Below are 13,421 nucleotides of genomic sequence, written 5' to 3' on the forward strand. Positions count from 1 at the left end.
TTACTTCAATATTAAGTCTCTGGAGCCTAATCAGGTGGCAGAGGGGGGGCCAAAAAGGAACATATTTGAATGTTACAGACCCACCAGCAAACTAAACCTAGAAAACCTTCTATAAAATTTGTGACTTGACTCTGAAGGGCAAATCTGACCTGCAGAGCTAATAACTTGCAGTCAGCTCACTTGCCTGTTCTTATTATCTTAACACATCAGGAAATTTCCCAAAATTGCCATACAGGTCATTTATTCATTCAGTCACATTTGCCAAGAAATAGCATGCCTATAAAAAGAGCAAGAGAAAATATCGTCCATCTCCTATCCATCCCCTCCGCAAACATCCAGAATAGATTATATTCCCTTATTTTTCATGTCATTGAATAACAGTACTGGTGCATTTTAAACAGTAAAGAGCAGCATTTAACCATCTCTGGGATGGTGGGGCTACTTTGCTTCTGACATCTCTGTCAGTGTATTTTAATAAAAAAGTGATCAATGTTTAGTGTCTTTTCATCTGAAAGTGAATGCCTTGAGGGCTTTTATTCATGTTCTTTTTTTTTTTTTTTTTTGCGGTACGCGGGCCTCTCACTGCTGTGGCCTCTCCCGTTGCAGAGCACAGGCTCCAGACGCTCAGGCTCAGCGGCCATGGCTCACGGGCCCAGCCACTCCACGGCATGTGGGATCCTCCCGGACCGGGGCACAAACCCGTGTCCCCTGCATCGGCAGGCAGACTCTCAACCACTGCGCCACCAGGGAAGCTCATTCATGTGCATTTTATTCCTGAAACATTTCAAGCCTACAGACCAGAATAGAACAGACTCCTGTATCCCTACTACCAAGATTAAGCATGTTAACTTCTTACATATTCGCTTCAACTTCTGTATCTATCCATCCATGTACCTCAGCCACTCACTCTTATTTCCTCTTCTTCCACAGAAGTAGACACCATTGCAAGGTCTATGTGTATCATCCCCATGAATGAGGAGAAGAAGAAAATAGAAGAGAAGGAGCTGGAAGAGGGAGAACAGGAGGGAAGGAGGAGATAGTGCAAAAAGAAGAGGAGGAGGAGGAGGAGGTATTTTAATGTTTTTCAGATGTGTTACCATGAGCACATATTACTTTTGCACTAGGAAAAAAAATCATTGTGAAAGTAGAAATTAAAACTACAATATTGTCTTATTTCAAGAAGTAAAGGTGGAAAATATTCTGGAAAGATCGTGTTCTATCACAGTTTGGAAAAGGATGTGTGGACAGACCTGGTTTGTTCTACCTGAGCAGGGCATGTACAGAGGCAGGGCTACTCCCACCATCCCTGAATGTGTGTCATTCCTCCATTGGTGGTGGCTGGAACCAGCACTCCCCTCCATCCTCTCAACATCCAGGTGAGTGAACTCCTGGCATCACTCTGTTATGAAGCACACCGTCTACATCAATACTACATTGCTATAATTCATTACAGGCCACTGTTCCTTCAATTAGGAAAATAGGACACTGTTGGCAACCATGGTGAGAGTAGTTTTTTAAAATTGGTGGGGAGGAAAGATAGTCTTGTCAACAAATGGTGTTGGAACAATCAGACAATCACAGGCAAAAGAGTAAAAAGGACCTTGGCCTAAATTTCACACCTTATAAAAACTTTAAATAACTCATGGATCTAAATATGAAATGCAAAACCTAGAACTTTTCGATAAAAACGTAAGAGGAAAACTTCATGATGTGGAGTTAGGAGGAGAGTTCTTAGGCATGACACCAAAGACATGATCCCTAAGAGAATAAAATCCATAAATTGGACTTCATCAAAATTAAAACTTTTGCATTGATGAAAAGATAAGCCATGGGCTTCCCTGGTGGTGCAGTGGTTGAGAGTCCGCCTGCCGATGCAGGGGACACGGGTTCGTGCCCCAGTCCGGGAAGATCCCACATGCCTCGCGGAGCAGCTGGGCCCATGAGCCATGGCCGCTGAGCCTGCGTGTCCGGGGCCTGTGCTCCACAGCGGGAGAGGCCACAACAGTGAGAGGCCCGCATACTGCAAAAAACAAAAAAAGATAAGCCACAAATCATGTACCTCACAGTGGACTTGTATTCAGAATGTGTAAAGAAATCTCTAAACTCAGCAGTAAATAAACAATCCAGTTAGAAAATAGACGAAAGATGAACGGATATTTTACCAGGCATATATAAATGGCAAGTAAGGACATGAAAAAATCCTCAATATCTTTAGCCATTAGGGAAATGCAAATTAAAGCTACAGGGAGATACCTCTACACACCTACTAGAATGGCTAAAATTTAAAAAATACTTATTATACCGACAATTTTTGTTACTTCTTGTGAGTCAAACTATTTCATTTGTTTATTTATTTATTTTGGCTGCATTGAGTCTTCATGGCTGCGTGCGGGCTTTCTCTAGTCGTGGTGAGTAGGGGTTTCTCTTGTTGAAGAGCATGGGCTCTAGGTGCATGGGCTTCAGTAGTTGTGGCACATGGGCTCAGTAGCTGTGGCACATGGGCTCAGTAGCTGTGGCTTGTGGGCTCTAGAGCGCAGGCTCAGTAGTTGTGGCGCACGGGCTTAGTTGCTCCACGGCGTGTGGGATCTTCCCAGACCAGGGTTCAAACCCATGTCCCCTGAATTGGCAGGTGGATTCTTAACCATTGCACCACCAGGGTGAGTCAAACTATTTCAAAATACAAAGTTATTTTATAAAAAGTGGTGAGATTGCAGGGTTGATCAGGCAAACGGAGGTGAGGAAGTGGAGTCAGTGAGTGAACATCATTCTGGAAAAGTATCTGACCAGCTACCTCCATGGAACACAGCCCTGCAGAGTGGAACATTGGCAGGCAAACACAGAGGTAGAAGAGTAGCAGCCCGAACAGCAGAGCACAGTCTTCAAGTACATGAACCCCAGCTTCTTCAGGCTGACACAGACTCAAAAGCTTAAAAGCTCTATGATCTTAAGAAACAAATCTGTGCCTCAGTATCCTCATCTGAAAACAGGAAAAGCCATAGCATCCATTTTGAGGGATCATTTTGAGAATTAAATGGAAAACATTACACATATAACATGATAAGTGTTCAGTCCACTTTAACTTTTTAATTGTTATTATAATTCACCTAAATTTTGCCTAAAATTGGCAATTCTCAAAGTATCTTAATTCATTTATTTTCTCTTCTCCTACCCTATATTGTCAAAAACCTTCTCTTACTACATTTCAATCCCTGTTCCCACCTGCCTTCTCTGTGAAGACTGCTATTCTATATAATTTGTGCTTTTTAATGATTTTGATGTTTTCATTCAAAATTTAAGTATTTTTAATTTTTTCAAATGTAATGATCTAAAATGGATCTTTTGGGACTTCCCTGGTGGTCCAGTGGTTAAGACTTTGCCTTCAACTGCAAGGGGTGCAGGTTCGATCCCTGGTTGGGGAGCTAAGATCCCACATGCCTCATGGCCAAAAAACCAAAACATAGAACAGAAGCAATATTGTAACAAATTCAGTAAAGACTTTAAAAAATGGTCCACATAAAAAAAACTTGAAAAAATAAAGTAAAATGGATCTTTTAAAAATAAGTGCAATTTAAAAAAGAATTTTATTTTATTTTTATTTTTTTAAACATCTTTATTGGAGTATAATTGGAGTATAATTTACAATGGTGCATTAGTTTCTGCTGTATAACAAAGTGAATCAGCTATACATATACCTAACCCCATATCTCCTCCCTCTTGCATCTGCCTCCCACCCTCCCTATCCCACCCCTCTAGGTGGACACAAAGCACCAAGCTCTTCTCCCTGTGCTATGTGGCTACTTCCCACTAGCTATCTATTTTACATTTGGTGGTGTATATATGTCCATGCCACGCTCTCACTTCATCCCAGCTTACCCTTCCCTCTCCCCGTGTCCTCAAGTCCGTTCACTATGTCTGTGTCTTTACTCCTGTCCTGCCCCTAGGTTCTTCAGAACCTTTTTTTTTTTTTTAGATTCCATATATATGTGTTAGCATATGGTATTTGTTTTTCTCTTTCTGACTTACTTCACTCTGTATGACAGTCTCTAGGTCCATCCACCTCACTACAAATAACTCAATTTCATTTCTTTTTATGGCTGAGCAATATTCCATTGTATATATGTGTCACATCTTCTTTAACCATTCATCTGTCAATGGACACTTAAGTTGCTTCCATGTCCTGGCTATTGTAAAATAGAGCTGCAATGAACATTGTGGTGCATGACTCTTCTTAAATTATGGCTTTCTCAGGGTATATGCCCAGTAGTGGGGTTGCTGTGTCGTATGGTAGTTCTATTTGTAGTTTTTTGAGGAACCTCCATACTGTTCTCCATAGTGGCTATATCAATTTACATTCTCACCAACAGTGCAAGAGGGTTCCCTTTTCTCCATACCCTCTACAGCATTTATTGTTTGTAGATTTTTGGATAATGGCCATTCTGACTGGGGTGAGGTGAGACCTCATTGTAGTTTTGATTTGCATTTCTCTAATGATTAGTGATGTTGAGCATCCTTTCATGTGTTTCTTCGTAGTCTGTATATCTTCTTTGGAGAAACATCTATTTAGGTCTTCTGCCCATTTTTGGATTGGGTTGCTTGTCTTTTTGATATTGAGCTGCATGAGCTGCTTGTATATTTTGGAGATTAGTCCTTTGTCAGTTGCTTCATTTGCAAATATTTTCTCCCATTCTGAGGGTTGTCTTTTCGCCTTGTTTATGGTTTCCTTTAAAGTGCAAAAGCTTTAAAGTTTCATTAGGTATCATTTGTTTATTTTTGTTTTTATTTCCATTTCCCTAGGAGGTGGGTCAAAAAGGATTTTGCTCTGACTTATGTCATAGAGTGTTCTGCCCATGTTTTACTCTAAGAGTTTTATAGTGTCTGGCCTTACATTTCGGTCTTTAATCCATTTTGAGTTTATGTTTGTGCATGATGTTAGGTAGTGTTCTAATTTCATTCTTTTACATGTAGCTGTCCAGTTTTCCCAGCACCACTTATTGAAGAGGCTATCTTTTCTCCATTGTATATTCTTGCCTCCTTTATCAAAGATAAGGTGACCATATATGCGTGGATTTACCTCTGGGCTTTCTTTCCTGTTCCATTGATCTATATTTCTATTTTTGTGCTAGTACCATACTGTCTTGATTCCTGTAGCTTTGTAATATAGTCTGAAGTCAGGGACCTTGATTCCTTCAGCTCCATTTTTCTTTCTCAAGACTGCTTTCACTATTTGGGGTCTTTTGTGTTTCCATACAAATTGTGAAATTTTTTGTTCTAGTTCTGTGGAAAATGCCACTGGTAGTTTGATAGGGATTGTATTGAATATGTAGATTGCTTTGGGTAATACGGTCATTTTCACAATGTTGATTCTTCCAATCCAAGAACATGGTATATCTCTCCATCTGTTGGCATCATCTTTAATTTCTTTCATCAGTGTCTTATAGTTTTCTGCATACAGGTCTTTTGTCTCCTTAGGTAGGTTTATTCCTAGATATTTTATTCTTTTTGTTGCAGTGGTAAATAGGAGTGTTTCCTTAATTTGTCTTTCAGATTTTTCATCATTAGTGTATAGGAATGCAAGAGATTGCTGTGCATTAATTTTGTATCCTGCTACTTTACCAAATTCATTGATTAGCTCTAGTAGTTTTCTGGTAGCATCTTTAGGATTCTCTATGTATAGTATCATGTCATCTGTAAACAGTGACAGTTTTACTTCTTTTCCAATTTGGATTCCTTTTATTTCTTTTTCTTCTCTGATTGCTGTAGCAAAAACTTCCAAAACTATGTTGAATAAATGTGGTGAGAGTGAGCAACCTTGTCTTATTCCTGATCTTAGTGTAAATGGTTTCTGTTTTTCACCATTGAGAATGATGTTGGCTGTGGATTTGTCATATATGGTCTTTATTATGTTGAGGTAAGTTCCCTCTATGCCTACTTTCTGGAGGCTTTTTATCATAAATCATTGTTGAATTTTGTCAAAAGTTATTTGTGCATCTGTTGAGATGATCATATGGTTTTTCTCCTTCAATTTGTTAATATGGTTTATCACATTGATTGATTTGTGTATATTGAAGAATCCTTGCATTCCTGGGATAAACCCCACTTGATCATGCTGTATGATCCTTTTAATGTGCTTTGGATTCTGTTTGCTAGTATTTTGTTGAGGATTTTTGCATCTATTTTCATCAGAGATATTGGCCTGTTGTTTTCTTTTTTTTGTGGCATCTTTGACTGGTTTTGGTATCAGGATGGTGGTGGCCTTGTAGAATGAGTTTGGGAGTGTCCCACCCTCTGCTATATTTTGGAAGAGCTTGAGAAGGATAGGTGTTTTCTCTTCTCTAAATATTTGATTGAATTCGCCTGTGAAGCCATCTGGTCCTGAGCTTTTGTTTGTTGGAAGATTTTAAATCACAGTTTCAATTTCAGTGCTTGTGATTGGTCTGTTTATATTTTCTGTTTTTCCTGGTTCAGTCTCAGAAGGCTGTGCTTTTCTAAAAATGTGTCCATTTCTTCCAGGTTGTCCATTTTTTGGCATATAGTTGCTTGTAGTAATCTCTCATGATCCTTTGTATTGCTGCAGTGTCAGTTGTTACTTTTCCTTTTTCATTTCTAATTCTATTGATCTGAGTCTTCTCCCTTTTTTCTTGGTGAGTCTAGCTAATGGTTTATCAATTTTGTTTATCTTCTCAAAGAACCAGCTTTTAGTTTTATTGATCTTAGCTATTGTTTTCTTTGTTTCTGTTTCATTTATTTCTGCTCTGATCTTTATGAATCTTTCCTTCTACTAACTTTGGGTTTTGTTTGTTCTTCTTTCTCTAGTTCCTTTAGGTGTAAGGTTAAATTGTTTATTTGAGATTTTCCTTGTTTCTTGAGGTAGGATTGTATTGCTATAAACTTCCCTCTTAGAACTGCTTTTGCTGCATCCCATAGGTTTTGGGTCATCGTGTTTTCATTGTCATTTGTTTCTAGGTATTTTTTTATTTCCTCTTTGACTTCTTCAGTGATCTCTTGGTTGTTTAGTAGCATATTGTTTAGCCTCCATGTGTTTGTGTTTTTTATGCTTTTTCTCTGTAACTGATTTCTAATCTCATAGCATTGTGATCAGAAAAGATACTTGATATGATTTCAATTTTCTTAAATTAACCAAGGCTTTATTTGTGACCCAAGATATGATCTATCCTGGAGAATGTTCCATGAGCACTTGAGAAGAAAGTGTATTGTGTTGTTTTTGGATGGAATGTCCTATAAATATCAATTAAGTCCATCTTGTTTAATGTATCATTTAAAGCTTGTGTTTCCTTATTTATTTTCATTTTGCATGATCTGTCCATTGGTGAAAGTGGGATGTTAAAGTCCCCTACTACAATTGTGTTACTGTCAATTTCCCCTTTTATGGCTCTTAGCTTTTGCCTTATGTATTGAGGTGCTCCTATGCTGGGTGCATAAATATTTACAATTGTTATATCTTCTTCTTGGATTTATCCCTTGATCATTACGTAGTTTCCTTTTTTGTCTCTTGTAATAGTCTTTATGTTGAAGTCTATTTTGTCTGATATGAGAATTGCTACTCTACTTTTTCTTTTCCAATTCTCTGCACCAGTGATTTGATTTTATTTTATTTTTATTAGTTTCTGCTTTATAACAAAGTGAATCAGTCATACATATACATCTGTTCCCACATCCCTTCCCTCATGCATCTCCCTCCCTCCCACCCTCCCCATCCCACCCCTCCAGGTGGTCACAAAGCACCGAGCTGATCTCCCTGTGCTCTGCGGCTGCTTCCCACTATCTATCTCCCTTACGTTTGGTAGTGTATATATGTCCATGCCTCTCTTTCGCTTTGTCACAGCTTACCCTTCCCCCTCCCCATATCCTCAAGTCCATTCTCAAGTAGGTCTGTGTCTTTATTCCCGTTTTACCCCTAGGTTCTTCATGACATTTTTTTTTAATTCCGTATATATGTGTTAGCATACGGTATTTGTCTTTCTCTTTCTGACTTACTTCACTCTGTATGACAGACTCTAGGTCTATCCACCTCATTACAAATAGCTCAGTTTCGTTTCTTTTTATGGCTGAGTAATATTCCATTGTATATATATGCCACATCTTCTTTATCCATTCATCTGATGATGGACACTTAGGTTGTTTCCAGCTCCGGGCTATTGTGAATAGAGCTGCAATGAACATTTTGGTACATGTCTCTTTTTGAATTATGGTTTTCTCAGGGTATATGCCTAGTAGTGGGATTGCTGGGTCATATGGTAGTTCTATTTTTAGTTTTTTAAGGAACCTCCATACTGTTCTCCATAGTGGCTGTACCAATTCACATTCCCACCAGCAGTGCAAGAGTGTTCCCTTTTCTCCACACCCTCTCCAGCATTTATTGTTTCTAGATTTCTTGATGATGGCCATTCTGACTGGTGTGAGATGATATCTCATTGTAGTTTTGATTTGCATTTCTCTAATGATTAATGATGTTGAGCATTCTTTCATGTGTTTGTTGGCAGTCTGTATATCTTCTTTGGAGAAATGCCTATTTAAGTCTTCTGCCCATTTTTGGATTGGGTTGTTTGTTTTTTTGCTATTGAGCTGCATGAGCTGTTTATGAATTTTGGAGATTAATCCTTTGTCAGTTGCTTCATTTGCAAATAATTTCTCCCATTCTGAGGGTTGTCTTTTGGTCTTGTTTATGGTTTCCTTTGCTGTGCAAAAGCTTTGAAGTTTCATTAGGTCCCATTTGTTTATCTTTGTTTTTATTTCCATTTCTCTAGGCGGTGGGTCCAAAAGGATCTTGCTGTGATTTATGTCATAGAGTGTTCTACCTATGTTTTCCTCTAAGAGTTTGATAGTTTCTGGCCTTACATTTAAGTCTTTAATCCATTTTGAGCTTATTTTTGTGTATGGTGTTAGGGAATGATCTAATCTCAAACTTTTACATGTCCCTGTGCAGTTTTCCCAGCACCACTTATTGAAGAGGCTGTCCTTTCTCCACTGTACATTCCTGCCTCCTTTATCAAAGATAAGTTGGCCATATGTGTGTGGGTTTATCTCTGGGCTTTCTATCCTGATCCACTGATCTATCTTTCTGTTTTTATGCCAGTACCACACTGTCTTAATTACTGTAGCTTTGTAGTATAGTCTGAAGTCAGGGAGCCTGATTCCTCCAGCTCCGTTTTTCGTTCTCAAGATTGCTTTGGCTATTTGGGGTCTTTTGTTTTTCCAAACAAATTTTGAAATTTTTTGTTCTAGTTCTGTGAAAAATGCCCGTGGTAGTTTGATAGGGATTGCATTGAATCTGTAGATTGCTTTGGGTAGTAGAGTCATTTTCACAATATTGATTCTTCCAATCCAGGAGCATGGTATATCTCTCCATCTATTTGTATCATCTTTAATTTCTTTCATCAGTGTCTTATAATTTTCTGCATACAGGTCTTTTGTCTCCTTAGGTAGGTTTATTCCTAGATATTTTATTCTTTTTGTTGCAATGGTAAATGGGAGTGTTTTCTTGATTTCATTTTCAGATTTTTCATCATTAGTGTACAGGAATGCCAGAGATTTCTGTACATTAATTTTGTATCCTGCTACCTTACCAAATTCATTGATTAGCTCTAGTAGTTTTTCGGTAGCATCTTTAGGATTCTCTATGTATAGTATCATGTCAGCTGCAAACAGTGACAGCTTTACTTCTTCTTTTCCAATTTGGATTCCTTTTATTTCCTTTTCTTCTCTGATTGCTATGGCTTAAACTTCCAAAACTATGTTGAATAAGAGTGGTGAGAGTGGGCAGCCTTGTCTTGTTCCTGATCTTAGTGGAAATGGTTTCAGTTTTTCACCATTGAGGATGATGTTGGCTGTGGGTTTGTCATATATGGCCTTTATGATGTTGAGGAAAGTTCCCTCTATGCCTACTTTCTGCAGGGTTTTTATCATAAATGGGTGTTGAATTTTGTCGAAAGCTTTCTCTGCATCTATTGAGATGATCATATGGTTTTTCTCCTTCAACTTGTTAATATGGTGTATCACGTTGATTGATTTGCGTATATTGAAGAATCCTTGCATTCCTGGAATAAACCCCACTTGATCATGGTGTATGATCCTTTTAATGTGCTGTTGGATTCTGTTTGTTAGTATTTTGTTGAGGATTTTTGCATCTATGTTCATCAGTGATATTGGCCTGTGCACCAGTGATTTTAATAAAAATGTGCTTCTGAGAGAAAATAACTGAGCTCGCTGGTCTGCAGTCCTTCAAACAAAGCAGTCTGGTGTGTAGCTGGGGCCAGCATCACCACAGCAGAGGGCGTCTTGCTCTCAGTGCAGTTCAGCGACTCCCCATTTCTGGGCAAAGACACCCTTGTCCTGTGTCCTTTTAAGAGGGGTGTACCCACTGAGCCAGAGGCCAGACTCCGTTTTTCATGAGATGGTCTCACTTTGAACTTCATTTTCTTCTCGTCAGGGTCATGCACAACAGCCTGCCTGCTGATGCTCTGCTTCATGGCAGATGTCTTGCCGCAGCCAGCGTGCTGACACACGAACGGGCGCTACTGCTCATAGAACGGGAGGATATGGCTCTGGAGTTTGAACACGGTGGTTTAGGTGTAGCCGCAGCCTTCCCTGGGGCACCAACACACATCCCTCTCTGGGGCATGAATTTTCATGTGCTGCTTCAGGAAATCCTTACGTTTAAATATTTTCTGGCACACGACACATGTTATATCCTCTTTATGGGTTTCTCTCACATGTTCCAGAAGCTCTGTCCATGCTTTTGCCACAAAAGAATATTCTTTTTGACATATATAGCCCTCATGGACCTTCCCGTGTCACTTCAGACTGCTGGGGGAAGCAAAGTTTTTCCCACATCCTTTGTGGATACACCTGAACAGCGAGCGGTTCGTTGGTGTGCTGGCACTGATGGATTTTCAGCTGCTGATGCTTCTTAAAGGTCTTCTTACCACCTTAAAACTGCATACATATTGTTTTTGCTGGTTTTCATGTTTGCTTTCAAAATATTTCTTCAAGTTTGATTTTGTGTTGAATTATTGATCACAGCCACTAGCTGTGCAAACAAAGGGCTTTTCTCCGGTGTGAACAGGGCATGGTGGCTGAGGTCATAGTCCCTGACAAAGGCCTTGGCACACCCTTCATGGTCACAAACAAACGGTCTCTCCCCTGTGTGCTGGCACAAGTGCACGTCTAGTTTCCAGGCCTGGTTGTAATTGGCACTGCAGTCGGGGAAGGAGCAGATGAACCTCTGAGGGGGCTCCGGGAGCGCCAGGGCTATGCTTTCTCTGGCCACGAGGACCACAACAGCAATGGTCAGGGACGACACTGCCTCAGCAACCGAGTCAGGGTGGCTCCAGGGTGCCTGGTGCCACACACTCAGCCACGTGCTGAGCAACGTGCTGTGAACCGATGCTGACCATCTGGTCCAGGAGATCCTACACATGACCCCACTGCACTTCCGGGAGTGTGGCCCTGGCGGAGTGGGGCCAGGCTGGAGTGCCCACTCCAGCTTTCTTTTGATTTCCATTTGCATGGAATATCTTTTTCCATCCCCTCACTTTCAGTCTGTATGTGTCCCTAGGTCTGAAGTGGGTCTCTTGTAGACAGCATATGTATGGGTCTTGTTTTGTATCCATTCAGCCAGTCTTTGTCTTTTGGTTGGAGCATTTAATCCATTTGCATTTAAGGTAGTTATCGATATGTATGTTCCTATTACCATTTCTTAATTGTTTTGGGTTTGTTATTGTAGGTCTTTTCCTTCTCTGTGTTTCCTGCCTAGAGAAGTTCCTTTAGCATTTGTTGTAGAGCTGGTTTGGTGGTGCTGAATTCTCTTAGCTTTTGCTTATTTGTGAACTTTTAAATTTCTCTGTCAAATCTGAATGGGATCCTTGCCGGCTAGAGTAATCTTGGTTGTAGCTTTTTCCCTTTCATCACTTTAAATATGTCTTGCCACTCCCTTCTGGCTTGCAGAGTTTCTGCTGAAAGATCAGCTGTTAACCTTATGGGGATTCCCTTGTATGTTAATTGTTGCTTTTCCCTTGCTGCTTTTAATATTTTTTCTTTGTATTTAATTTTTGATAGTTTGATTAATATGTGTCTTGGCATGTTTCTCCTTGGATTTATCCTGTATGGGACTCTGTGCGCTTCCCAGACTTGACTGACATTTCCTTACCCATATTAGGGAAGTTTTCAATGATAATCTCTTCAAATATTTTCTCAGTCCCTTTCTTTTTCTCTTCTTCTTCTGGGACCCCTATATTTCAAATGTTGGTGCGTTTAATGTTGTACCAGAGGTCTCTGAGATTGTCTTCAATTCTTTTCATTCTTTTTTCTTTATTCTGCTCTGCAGTAGTTATTTCCAATGTTTTATCTTCCAGGTCACTTATCCGTTCTTCTGCCTCAGTTATTCTGCTCTTGATTCCTTCTAGAGAATTTTTTATTTCATTTATTGTGCTGTTCATCATTGTTTGTTTGCTCTGTAGTTCTTCTAGGTCCTTGTGAAATGTTTCTTGTGTTTTCTGCTTCCAAGATTTTGGGTCATCTTCACTATCATTACTCTGAATTCTTTTTCAGGTAGACTGCCTATTTCCTCTTCATTTGTTTGGTCTGGTGGGTTTTTACCTTGCTCCTTCAACTGCTGTGTATTTCTCTGTCTTCTCAGTTTGCTGAACTGTGTTTGGCGTCTCCGTTTTGCAGGCTGCAGGTTTGTAGTTCCTGTTGTATTTCGTGTCTGCTCCCAGTAGCTAAGGTTGGTTCAGTGGGTTGTGTAGGCTTCCTGGTGGAGGGGACTGGTGCCTGTGTTCTGGTGGATGCAGCTGGATCTTTTCTTTCTGGTGGGCAGGACCACGTCCAGTGGTGTGTTTTGGGGTGTCTGTGACCTTATTATGATTTTACGCAGCCTCTCTGCTAATGGGTGAGGCTGTGTTCCTGTCTTGCTAGTTGTTTGGCATAGGGTGTCCAGCACTGTAGCTTGCTGGTTGTTGAGTGGACCTGGGTCTTAGCGTTGAGGTGGAGATCTCTGGGAGAGCTTTTGCCATTTGATATTACGTGGGGCCAGGAGGTCTCTGGTGGACCAATGTCCTGAACTCAGCTCTCCCACCTCAGAGGCTCAGGCCTGACACCTGGCCAGAGCACTGAGACCCTGTCAGCCACACGGCTCAGAAGGAAAGGGAGGAAAGAAAGAAAGAAAGAAAGAAAGAAAGAAAGAAAGAAAGAAAGAAAGAAAGAAAGAAAGAAAGAAAGAAAGAGGGAGGGAGGGAGGGAGGAAGGAAAGGAAGGAAGGAAGGAAGGAAGGAAGGAAGGAAGGAAGGAAGAAATATAAATTAAATAAAATAAAGTTATTAAAATAGAAAATATTACAAAGAATAAAAAATTAAAAAGTAATTTAAAAAAGAGCAAAAGAAAGAAGAGAGCAACCAAACCAAAAA

General features: G+C 40.0%; 1 pseudogene across 1 annotated transcript; it reads right to left on the reverse strand.

Moving 5' to 3' along the window:
- Window positions 1-10,184: 10,184 nt before the first annotated feature.
- On the reverse strand, window positions 10,185-11,437 carry LOC308626736 (transcription factor IIIA-like; annotated as a pseudogene). The gene has a single exon. The product of its transcript is annotated as a transcription factor IIIA-like (transcript).
- Window positions 11,438-13,421: the final 1,984 nt, after the last annotated feature.

Source organism: Mesoplodon bidens, assembly GCF_964165515.1.
Source record: "Mesoplodon bidens genome assembly, chromosome: 13".
Lineage (NCBI taxonomy): Eukaryota > Metazoa > Chordata > Mammalia > Artiodactyla > Ziphiidae > Mesoplodon > Mesoplodon bidens.